At 42.4% G+C, this 13058-nt stretch overlaps 1 protein-coding gene and 1 long non-coding RNA gene across 2 annotated transcripts in view; one reads left to right on the top strand and one right to left on the bottom strand.

Annotated features, from left to right (window-relative positions):
- Positions 1-13058, bottom strand: part of LOC139761612 (uncharacterized) — a 72459-nt gene that overhangs the window by 34679 nt on the left and 24722 nt on the right. The window lies entirely within an intron of this gene.
- LOC139761610 (protein O-mannosyl-transferase Tmtc3-like) overlaps positions 1-13058 on the top strand; it is a 1067352-nt gene that overhangs the window by 1046164 nt on the left and 8130 nt on the right. The gene's annotated exons all lie outside the window — the stretch shown is intronic.

Raw genomic sequence — 13058 nt, 5'->3', positions numbered from 1 at the left:
AATCACTTTCCTCTCTTCCTACAAGTACACATGCCTTACATCCTCGATAAAAACTTTTCACTGCTTCTAACAACTTGCCTCCCTCACCATATATTTTTAATACCTTCCACAGAGCATCTCCATCAACTCTATCATTTTTTTTTTTTTTTTTTTTTTTTTTATACTTTGTCGCTGTCTCCCGCATTTGCGAGGTAGCGCAAGGAAACAGACGAAAGAAATGGCCCAACCCCCCCCATACACATGTACATACACACGTCCACACACGCAAATATACATACCTACACAGCTTTCCATGGTTTACCCCAGACGCTTCACATGCCTTGATTCAATCCACTGACAGCACGTCAACCCCTGTATACCACATCGCTCCAATTCACTCTATTCCTTGCCCTCCTTTCACCCTCCTGCATGTTCAGGCCCCGATCACACAAAATCCTTTTCACTCCATCTTTCCACCTCCAATTTGGTCTCCCTCTTCTCCTCGTTCCCTCCACCTCCGACACATATATCCTCTTGGTCAATCTTTCCTCACTCATTCTCTCCATGTGCCCAAACCATTTCAAAACACCCTCTTCTGCTCTCTCAACCACGCTCTTTTTATTTCCACACATCTCTCTTACCCTTACGTTACTTACTCGATCAAACCACCTCACACCACACATTGTCCTCAAACATCTCATTTCCAGCACATCCATCCTCCTACGCACAACTCTATCCATAGCCCACGCCTCGCAACCATACAACATTGTTGGAACTACTATTCCTTCAAACATACCCATTTTTGCTTTCCGGGATAATGTTCTCGACTTCCACACATTTTTCAAGGCTCCCAAAATTTTCGCCCCCTCCCCCACCCTATGATCCACTTCCGCTTCCATGGTTCCATCCGCTGACAGATCCACTCCCAGATATCTAAAACACTTCACTTCCTCCAGCCTCTCACCATTCAAACTCACCTCCCAATTGACTTGACCCTCAACCCTACTGTACCTAATAACCTTGCTCTTATTGACATTTACTCTTAACTTTCTTCTTCCACACACTTTACCAAACTCCGTCACCAGCTTCTGCAGTTTCTCACATGAATCCGCCACCAGCGCTGTATCATCAGCGAACAACAACTGACTCACTTCCCAAGCTCTCTCATCCCCAACAGACTTCATACTTGCCCCTCTTTCCAAAAGTCTTGCATTTACCTCCCTAACAACCCCATCCATAAACAAATTAAACAACCATGGAGACATCACACACCCCTGCCGCAAACCTACATTCACTGAGAACCAATCACTTTCCTCTCTTCCTACACGTACACATGCCTTACATCCTCGATAAAAACTTTTCACTGCTTCTAACAACTTGCCTCCCACACCATATATTCTTAATACCTTCCACAGAGCATCTCTATCAACTCTATCATATGCCTTCTCCAGATCCATAAATGCTACATACAAATCTATTTGCTTTTCTAAGTATTTCTCACATACATTCTTCAAAGCAAACACCTGATCCACACATCCTCTACCACTTCTGAAACCACACTGCTCTTCCCCAATCTGATGCTCTGTACATGCCTTCACCCTCTCAATCAATACCCTCCCATATATTTTCCCAGGGATACTCAACAAACTTATACCTCTGTAATTTGAGCACTCACTCTTATCCCCTTTGCCTTTGTACAATGGCACTATGCAAGCATTCCGCCAATCCTCAGGCACCTCACCATGAATCATACATACATTAAATAACCTTACCAACCAGTCAAAAATACAGTTACCCCCTTTTTTAATAAATTCCACTGCAATACCATCCAAACCTGCTGCCTTGCTGGCTTTCATCTTCCGCAAAGCTTTTACTACCTCTTCTCTGTTTACCAAATCATTTTCCCTAACCCTCTCACTTTGCACTCCACCTCGACCAAAACACCCTATATCTGCCACTCTATCATCAAACACATTCAACAAACCTTCAAAATGCTCACTCCATCTCCTTCTCACATCACCACTACTTGTTATCACCTCCCCATTAGCCCCCTTCACTGAAGTTCCCATTTGCTCCCATGTCTTACGCGCTTTGTTTACCTCCTTCCAAAACATCTTTTTATTCTCCCTAAAGTTTAATGATACTCTTTCACCTCAACTCTCATTTGCCCTCTTTTTCACCTCTTGCACCTTTCTCTTGACCTCCTGCCTCTTTCTTTTATACATCTCCCACTCATTTGCATTTTTTCCCTGCAAAAATCGTCCAAATGCCTCTCTCTTCTCTTTCACTAATAATCTTACTTATTCATCCCACCACTCACTACCCTTTCTAATCAACCCACCTCCCACGCTTCTCATGCCACAAGCATCTTTTGCGCCAGCCATCACTGCTTCCCTAAATACATCCCATTCCTCCCCCACTCACCTTACCTCCTTTGTTCTCACCTTTTTCCATTCTGTACTCAGTCTCTCCTGGTACTTCCTCACACAAGTCTCCTTCCAAAGCTCACTTACTCTCACCACTCTCTTTACCCTAACATTCTCTCTTCTTTTCTGAAAACCCCTACAAATCTTCACCTTCGCCTCCATGATCAGACATCCCTCCAGTTGCACCTCTCAGCACATTAACATCCAAAAGTCTTTCACGTGCCTATCAATTAACACATAATCCAATAACGCTCTCTGGCCATCTCTCCTACTTACATACGTATACTTATGTATATCTCGCTTGTTAAACCAGGTATTCCCAATCACCAGTCCTTTTTCTGCACATAAATCTACAAGCTCTTCACCATTTCCATTTACAACACTGAACACCCCATGTATACCAGTTATTCCCTCAACTGCCACATTACTCACCCTTGCATTCAAATCACCCATCACCGTAACCCGATATTGTGCATCAAAACCACTAACACACTCATTCAGCTGCTCCCAAAACACTTGCCTCTCATGATCTTTCTTCTCATGCCCAGGTGCATATGACCAATAATCACCCATCTCTCTCCATCAACTTTCAGTTTTACCCATATCAATCTAGAATTTACTTTCTTACACTCCATCACATACTCCCACAACTCCTGTTTCAGGAGTAGTGCTACTCCTTCCCTTGCTCTTGTCCTCTCACTAACCCCTGACTTTACTTCCAAGACATTCCCAAACCACTCTTCCCCTTTACCCTTGAGCTTCGTTTCACTGAGAGCCAAAACATCCAGGGTCCTTTCCTCAAACATACTACCAATCTCTCCTTTTTTCTTATCTTGGTTACAGCCACACACATTTAGACACCCCAATCTGAGCCTTCGAGGAGGATGAGCACTCCCCACGTGACTCCTTCTGCATCCCCCTTTAGAAAGTCAAAATACAAGGAGGGGAGAGTTTCTGGCCCCCCGCTCCTGTCCCCTTTAGTCACCTCCTACGACACGTGAGGAATGCGTAGGAAGTATTCTTTCTCCCCTATATATATATATCCCTGAGCTAGGGGAAAAATAATTCTTCCTACATATCCACCATGTGTTGTAGAAGGTGACTAATGGGGGCTGGAGCAAGGGACTAGAATCCATGCTTTTCTTGAAATTCAATTTTTAAGAGGAAACAGAACAAGCTGAGCGGGGAGTGCTAATCCTTTTCATAGGCTCTGACTGTGTGTGGATGTTACCAATATGAGAAGAGAGATAAGTTATATGTTTGAGGAAAGAAACTTGGATGTTCTGGCTCTGACAGAGACGAAGCTTAAGGGTAAAGGGGAAGAAATGTTAGGAATTATCTTGGTAATAAAGTCAAGTGTTGGTGAATAGACAAGAAATAGGAAGGAGTAACACTACTCCTGAAGCAGTTGTGGAAGTGGATTGATGTGGGTAATACAAAGTGGACAGTGAGAGATGATTTATTAATGGTGCTTATGCACCTGGCTGTGAGAAGAAAGATCATAAGAGCCAAGTGTTTTGGGAGTAGCTGAGTGAGTGGGTCAGCAGTTTCGGTGCATGAGACTGGGTATTACTGATGAGTGATTTAAATGCAAAGGTAAGTAATTTGGCAGTTGAGGGTATAATTGGTGCACATGGGGTACTCAGTGTTATGAATGCAAAAATGATGGAGAGCTTGTGGTGTTGTATGCTGAAAAAAGACGTGATTTTGAATAACTGGCTTGAAAAGAGAGATATTCACAAGTATGCATATGTGAGTAGGATTTATGGTCTATGGGCATTTTTAGATTATGAATTAATTGATAGGCATGTAAAAGAGAGACTTTTAGATGTAAATGTGTTGAAAGGGGTAGCTGGTGGGATTTCTGATCCCAATCTTGTGGAGGCGGTGAAGATTTGTAGGGGTTTTCCAAAAAAGAGGAGTCAATGTCAGGGAGAAGAGACGTTTCACATGCATTGGTTCAGTTCAACGGAATATCGACCACAGTATACTACGCTGTTTTAGTTCACTCTATTCCATGCATGCCTTTCACCCTTCTACATGTTCAGGCCCTGATAATTCAAAATCCTTTTCACACCATCCTTCCATGTTTATTTTGGTCTCCCAGTTCTCTTTGTTCCCATTAATCAATCACCTCTCACTATCAACTTTGTATTACCCACATCAATCCACTTCCATAACTCCTGCTTCAGGAGTAGTGTTACTCCTTCCGATCTCTTGTCCTTTCACCAACTCTTGAATTTATTTGCAAGGTTATTCCTAACATTTCTTCCCCTTTACCCTTAAGCTTCATCTCTGTCAGAGCCAGAACATCCAGGTTTCTTCCTCAAACATATAACTTATCTCTCTTCTGATATTGGTAACACCCACACACAATCAGACACCCAAGTCAGAGCCTTTGAAAAGGATTAGCACTCCCCGCTCAGCTTGTTCTTCTGTTTCCTATTTTAAGAATTGAATTTCAAGAAAAGCATGGTTTCTAGTCCCTTGCTCCAGCCCCCATTAATCACTTTGTACAACACATGGTGAATATGTAGGAGGCATTATTTTTCCCCTATCTCAGGGATATATGTATATTTTTTTCATTCATTTCTTATACTTTGTCACTCTCTCCCGCATTAGCAAGGTAGTGCAAGGAAACAGGTGAAAGTACGGCTGAACCCACTCTCATACACATGTATATACAGAAATGCCCACACACGCACATATACATACCTGCACATTTCAACATATGCATACATATACATACACAGACGTATACATATATACACATGTACATATTCATACTTGCTGCCTTCATCCATTCCTGTCACCACACATGAAATGGTAACCCCCTCCCCCTACACGCATGCGCGAGATAGCGCTAGCTAGGAAAAGACAACAAAGGCCCCATTCGTTCACACTCAGTCTCCAGCTGTCATGTGTAATGCATCAAAACCACAGCTCCCTTTCCACATCCAGGCCCCACAAACTTTCCATGGTTTACTCCAGATGCTTCAAATGCCCTGGTTCAATCCAGTGACAGCACGTCGACCCCAGTATACCACATTGTTCTAATTCACTCTATTCTTTGCACGCCTTTCACCCTCCTGTATATTCAGGCCCCGATTACTCAAAATCTTTTTTACTACGTCCTTCCACCTCCAATTTGTTCTTTCACTTCTCCTCGTTCCCTCCACCTCTGACACATATATCCTCTGTTAATCTTTCCTCAATCATTCTCTCCATGTGACCAAACCATTCCAATACACTCTCTTCTGCCCTCTCAACCACACTCATTTTATTACCCACATCTCTCTTACCCTTTCATTACTTACTCTATCAAACCACCTCACACCACATATTGTCCTCAAATATTTCATTTCCAACACATCCACCATCCTCCGCACAACCCATCTGTAGCACCTAATGACCTTGCACTTATCCACATTTACTCTCAGCTTTCTTTTTTCACACACTTTACCAAACTCAGTCACCAACTTCTGCAGTTTCTCACCCGAATCAGTCACCAGCGCTGTATCATCAGCAAACAACAACTGACTCACTTCCCAAGCCCTCTCATTCACAACAGACTGCATACTTGCCCCTCTCTCCAAAACTCTTGCATTCACCTTTCTAACTGCCCCATCCATAAACAAACAACCATGGAAACATCACACACCCCTGCCGCAAACCGACATTCATTGGGAACCAATCGCTTTCCTCTTTTCCTACTCGTACACATGCCTTACATCCTTGGTAAAAACTTTTCGCTGCTCCTTGCAACTTACCTTCCACACCCTATACTCTTAATGCCTTCCACAAAGCATCTCTATCAAGCCTATCATATGCTTTCTGCAGATCCATAAATGCTACATACCAATGCATCTGTTTTCTAAGTATTTCTCACATACATTCTTCAAGCAAACACCTGATCCACACATTGCTTTCTGCAGATCCATAAATGCTACATACCAATGCATCTGTTTTCTAAGTATTTCTCACATACATTCTTCAAGCAAACACCTGATCCACACATCCTCTCCCACTTCTGAAACCACACTGCTCTTCCCCAATCTGATGCTCTGTGCGCCTTTACCCTGTCAATCAATATTCTCCCATATAATTTCCCAGAAATACTCAAAAAAGTATACCTCTGTAAACCTATACCTCATCCTTGGGCGACTAAAGAGGGTGGAAGCAGGGGGGCTAGAAACCCTCCCCTCCTTGAAGTTAGCTTTCTAAAAGGGGAAACAGAAGAAGGAGTCATGCGGGGAGTGCTCACCCTCCTCAAAGGCTCAGATTGGGGTGTCTGAAAGTGTGTGGATGTAAACAAGATGAGAAAAAAGGAGATAGGTAGTATGTTTGAGGGAAGGATCCTGGATGTTTTGGCTTCGAGTGAAACGAAGGGGAAGAGTGGTTTAGGAATGTCTTGGGAGTAAAGTCAGGGATTGGTGAGAGGACAAGAGCAAAGGAAGGAGTAGCCCTATTCCTGAAACAGGAGGTGTGGGAGTATGTGATAGAGTGTAAGAAAGTAAACTCTAGATTGATATAGGTAAAACTGAAAGTGGATGGAGAGAGATGGGTGATTATTGGTGCCTATGCACCTGGTCATGAGAAGAAAGATCGTGAGGGGCAAGTGTTTTGGGAGCAGCTGAGTGAGTAAGTTAGCAGCTTTGATGCAAGAGACCGGGTTATAGTGATGGGTGATTTGAATGCAAAGGTGATTATGTGGCAGTTGAGGGTATAATTGGTGTACATGCGGTGTTTAGCGTTGTACATGGAAATGGTGAAGAGCTTGTAGATTTGTGTGCTGAAAATGGACTGGTGATTGGGAATACCTGGTTTAAAAAGAAAGATGTACATAAGTATACATATGTAAGAAGGAGAGATGGCCAGAGAGCATTATTAGATTACGTGTTAAATGATAGGCACATGAAAGAGAGACTTGGATGTTAATGTGCTGAGAGGGGCAACTGGAGAATGTCTGATCATTATCTTGCGGAGGTGAAGATTTGTAGAGGTTTTCAGAAAAGAGAGAATTTTGAGTTGACTATAGTAGTGAGAGTAATTGAGCTTGGAAGGGAGACTTGTATGAGGAAGCACCAGCAGAGGTTGAATGCAGAATGGCAAAAGGTGAGAGCAAATGATGTAAGGGGAGTGGGGGAGGAGTGGGATGTTTTTCAGGAAGCAGTAATGGCTTGCACAAAAGATGCTTGTGGCATGAGAAGGGTGGGAGATGGGAAGATTAGAAAGGGTAGTGAGTGTTGGGATGAAGAAGTAAGATTGTTAATAAGTAGAAGAGAAAGGCATTTGGACAATTTTTGCAGGGAAGTAGTGCAAATGACTGGGAGATGTATAAAAGAACGAGGCAGGAGGTCAAGAGAAAGGTGCAAGAGGTGGAAAGAGGGCAAATGAGAGTTGGGGTGAGAGAGTATCATTAATATTTAGGGAGAATTAAAAGATGTTTTGGAAGGAGGTAAATAAAGTGCGTAAGACAAAAGAACAAATGGGAACATCGGTGAAGGGGGCAAATGGGAAGGTAATAACAAGTAGTGGTGAAGTGAGTATTTTGAAGGTTTGTTGAATGTGTTTGATGATAAAGTGGCTGATACAGGGTGTTTTGGTTGGGATGGTGTGCGAAGTGAGAGGGTCAGGGAGAATGACTTGGTAAACAGAAAAGAGGTAGTGAAAGCGTTGCAGAGGTTGAATGCCAGCAAGGCGGCAGGTTTGGATGGTATTGCAGTGGAATTTATTAAAAAAGGGGGTGCCTATGTTGCTGACTGGTTGGTAAGGATATTCAAATGTATGTATGGTTCATAGTGAAGTGCCTGAGGATTGGCAGAATGCATGCATAGTGCCACTGTACAAAGGCAAAGGGGAATAAAGGTGAGTGTTCAAATTATTTTTAAGATATCATGAAAAAATATTGTAAACAATTGTTCTTAATATTTTCTGTAATCAACACCCCTAAATATTAACAACCATAAAATCCACTGAAATTAATTTACAATTATATGATGTACATTGCTCATCCTCCTATCAATACACTAAACAGGGGGATGTGAAAACAGTCAAGACAAACCATGCAAGTGCCTGTGGAGCCTCATTAATTCTACATATTAAGCTCTGATTTAAATACATAACCATCACACTATCTGTTACCCAATGCTACCACCACTACACTTTCCGTTTCATAATGCTGCCACCCGCCTATGTGTTCTTTCCCCACCTCTTCCTCACCTTAATGCATTAAAAGCAATCACATGTTAAATATTACTGTACATATTGTTAAGAGTATTAACAATTTCAGTAACTGATTAATCATTAATGATCCTATGTACTTACTTATGATGCAAATGTCATACACTTCATTTATTTGATTTTAATTTCATGCATGTGGCATGAGAAAGATGGGAAGTGGGAAGATTAGAAAGGGTAGTGAGTGGTGGGATGAAGAAGTAAGGTTGTTAGTGAAAAAGAAAAGAGAGGCATTTGGATGATTTTTGCAGGGAAGTTGTGCAAATGGCTGGGAGATGTATAAAAGAAAGCGGGAGGAGGTCAAGAGAAAGGTGCAAGAGGTGAAAAAGAGGGCAAATGAGAGTTGGGGTGAGAATATCATTTAATTTTAGGGAGAATAAAAAGATATTTTGGAAGGAGGTAAATAACATGCGTAAGGCATGAGAAGAAATGGGAACATCGGTTAAGGGGGCAAATGGGGTGCAAATAACAAGTAGTGATAAAGTGAGAAGATTGAGTGAAAATTCCGAAGGTTTGTTGAATGTGTTTGATGATAGAATGGCAGATATAGGGAGTTTTAGTTGGGGTGGTGTGGGGAGTGAGAGGGTCATGGAGAATGATTTGGTAAACAGAGAGGAGGTAGTGAAAGCTTTGCGAAAGATGAAAGCTGGCAAGGCGAAAGGTTTGGATGGTATTGCAGTGGAATTTATTAAAAAAAAAAGGGGTGACTGTGTTGTTGATAGGTTGGTAAGGATATTCAATGTATGTATGGATCATGGTGAAGTGCTTGAGGTTTGGTGGAATGCCACTGTACAAAGGCAAAAGGGATAGAGGCGAGTGTTCAAATTACAGAGGCACAAGTTTGTTGAGTATTCCTGGGAAATTATAAGGGAGGGTATTGATTGAGAGGGTGAAGGCATGTACAGAGCATCAGATTGGGGAAGAGCAGTGTAGTTTCAGAAGTGGTGGAGGATCTGTGCATCAGGTGCTTGCCTTGGAGAATGTATGAGAGAAATACTTAGAAAAACAGATGGATTTGTATGTAGCATTTATGGATCTGGAGAAGGCACATGATAGGGTTGATAGAGATGCTTTGTGAAAGGTTTTAAGAATATATGGTGTGGGAGGTAAGTTGCTAGAAGCAGTGAAAAGTTTTTACCAAGGATGTAAGGCATGTGTTCGAGTAGGAAGAGAAGAAAGTGATTATTTCCAAGTGAATGTCAGTTTGCGGCAGGGTGTGCGGTGTCTCCATGGTTGTTTAATTTGTTTATAGATGGGTGGTTAGGGAAGTGAATGCAAGAGTTTTGGAGATAGGGGCAAGTATGCTGTCTCTTGTGGATAAGAGGGCTTGGAAAGTGAGTCAGCTGCCGTTCACTGATGATAAAGTGCTGGTGGCTGATTCGAGTGAGAAACTGCAGAGGTTGGTGACTGAGTTTGGTAAAGTGTGAGAAAGAAGAAAGTTGAGAGTAAATGTGAATAAGAACAAGGTTATTCAGTTCAGTAGGGTTGAGGGGAAAGTTAATTGGCAGGTAAGTTTGAATAGAGAAAAACTGAGGGAAATGAAGTGTTTTAGATATCTGGGAGTGGATGGAACCGTGGAAGTGGGTGATTATTGGTGCATATGCACCTGGGCATGAGAAGAAAGATCATGAGAGGCAAGTGTTTTGGGAGCAGCTGAGTGAGTGTGTTAGTAGTTTCGATGCACGAGACTGGGTTATAGTAATGGGTGATTTGAAAGCAAAGGTGAGTAATGTGGCAGTTGAGGAAATAATTGGTGTACGTGGGGTGTTCAGTGTTGTAAATGGAAATGGTGAAGAGCTTGCAGATTTATGTGCTGAAAAAGGACTGGTGATTGGAAATACCTAGTTTAAAAGTATACATATGTAAGTAGGAGAGATGGCCAGAGAGCTTTATTGGATTACATGTTAATTGATAGGTGTTCGAAAGAGAGACTTTTGGATGTTAATGTGCTGAGAGGTGCAACTGGAGGGATGTCTTATCATTATCTTCTGGAGGCGGTGAAGATTTGTAGAGGTTTTCAGAAAAGAAGAGAGAATGTTGGGGTGAAGAGAGTGGTGAAAGTAAGTGAGCTTGGGAAGAAGAGTTGCGTGAGAAAGTACCAGGAGAGAATGAGTGCAGAATGGTAAAAGGTGAGAGCAAAAGTCGGAAGGGGAGTGGGAAAGGAATGGGATGTATTTAGGGAAGCAGTGATGGCTTGCACAAAAGATGCTTGTGGCATGAGAAGCATGGGAGGTGGGCAGATTAGAAAGGGTAGTGAGTGGTGGGATGAAGAAGTAAGATTATCAGTGAAAGAGATGAAAGAGGCATTTGGACAAATTTTGCAGGGAAACAGTGCAAATGACTGGGAAATGTATAAAAGAAAGAGGCAGGAGGTCAAGAGGAAGGGGTAAGAGGTGAAAAAAACGGCAAGTGAGAGTTGGGGTGAGAGAGTATCATTAAATTTTAGGGAGAATAAAAAGATGTTTTGGAAGGAGGTAAATAAAGTGCGTAAGACAAGAGAACAAATGGGAACATCAGTGAAGGGGGCTAATGGGGAGGTGGTAACAAGTAGTGGTGATATGACAAGGAGATGGAGCGAGTATTTTGAAGGTTTGTTGAATGTGTTAGATGATAAGAGTGGCAGATATAGGGTGTTTTGGTCGAGGTGATGTGCGAAGTGAGAGGGTTTGGGATAATGATTTGGTAAACAGAGAAGAGGTAGTAAAAGCTTTGCTGAAGATGAAAGCTGGCAAGGCAGTGGGTTGGGATGGTATTACAGTGAAATTTATTCAAAAAGGGGGTGACTGTGGTGTTGACTGGTTGGTAAGGATATTTAATGTATGTATGACTCATGGTGAGGTGCCTGAGGACTGGCGGAATGCATGCATAGTGCCATTGCACGAAGGCAGAGGGGAGTTCTCAAATTACAGAGGTAAGTTTGTTGAGTATTCCTGGGAAATTATATGGGAGGGTATTGATTGAGAGGGTGAAGGCATGTAAAGAGCATAAGATTAGGGAAGAGTAGTGTGGTTTCAGGAGTGGTGGAGGATGTGTGGATCAGGCGTTTGCTCAGAAGAATGTATGTGAGAAATACTTAGAAAATCAAAAGGATTTTTATGTATTATTTATGGATCTGGAGAAGGCATATGATAGAGTTGATAGAGATGCTCTGTAGAAGGTATTAAGAATATATGGTGTGGGAGGCAAGTTGTTAGACGCAGTGAAAAAGTTTTTATCGAGGATGTAAGACATATGTACGAGTAGGAAGAGAGGAAAGCGATTGGTTCTAAGTGAATGTCGGTTTGCGGCAGGGGTGCTTGATGTCTCCATAGTTGTTTAATTTGTTTATGGATGGGGTTGTTAGGGAGGTGAATGCAAGAGTTTTGGAGAGAGGGGCAAGTATGCAGTCTGTTGTGGATGAGAGAGCTTGGGAAGTGAGTCATTTGTTCACTGATGATACAGCGCTGGTGGTTGATTTGGGTGAGAAACTGTAGAAGCTGGTGACTGAGTTTGGTAAAGAGTGTGAAAGAAGAAAGCTGAGAGTAAATGAATAAGAGCAAGGTTATTAGGTACAGTAGGGTTGAGGGACAAGTCAATTGGGAGGTAGTTTTGAGTGGAGAAAAACTTGAGGAAGTGAAGTGTTTCAGATATCTGGGAGTGGGATTTGGCAGTGGATGGAACCATGGAAGCAGAAGTGAGTCACAGGGTGGGGAGGGGGCAAAGATTCTGGGAGCACTGAAAGATGTGTGGATGGTGAGAACATTATCTTGGAAAGCAAAAATGGATATGTTTGAAGGAAAAGTGGTTCCAACAATGTTATATGGTTGCGAGGCATGGGCTATAGATAGGAGTTGTGTGGAAGAGCGTTGGTGTGTTGGAAATGAGATGTTTGAGGACAGTATGTGGTGTGAGGTGGTTTGATCGAGTAAGTAATGAAAGGGTAAGAGATATGTGTGGTAATAAAAAGAGTGCGGTTGAGAGAGCAGAAGAGGGTGATTTGAAATGGTTTGGTCACATGGAGAGAATGAGTAAGGAAAGATTGACAAAGAGGATATAAGTGTCAGAGGTGGAGGGAACAAGGAGAAGTGGGAGACCAAATTCTAGGTTGAAAGATTGAGTGCAAAAGATTTTGAGCAATCGGTGTGTGAACATGCAGGAGGGTGAAAGGCATGCAAGGAATAGAGTGAATTGGAACGATGTGGTATACCGGAGTCAACATGCTGTCAATGGATTGAACTAGGGCATGTGAAGTGTCTGGGGTAAACCATGGAAAGTCTTATGAGGCTTGGATGTGGAAAGTTTCGGTGCATTATACATGACAGCTAGAGACTGAGTGTGAACGAATGTGGCCTTTGTTGTCTTTTCCTAGTGCTATTTTGCACGCATGCAGGGAGAGGGGGTTGTCATTTCATGTGTGGCGGGGTGGCGATGGGA

The sequence above is a fragment of the Panulirus ornatus genome, chromosome 41 (genome assembly GCF_036320965.1).
Source record: "Panulirus ornatus isolate Po-2019 chromosome 41, ASM3632096v1, whole genome shotgun sequence".
NCBI classification, from domain to species: Eukaryota; Metazoa; Arthropoda; class Malacostraca; order Decapoda; family Palinuridae; genus Panulirus; species Panulirus ornatus.
Note: the sequence above shows the minus strand (reverse complement) of the source record. Positions and strands in the feature narration are given on the sequence as shown.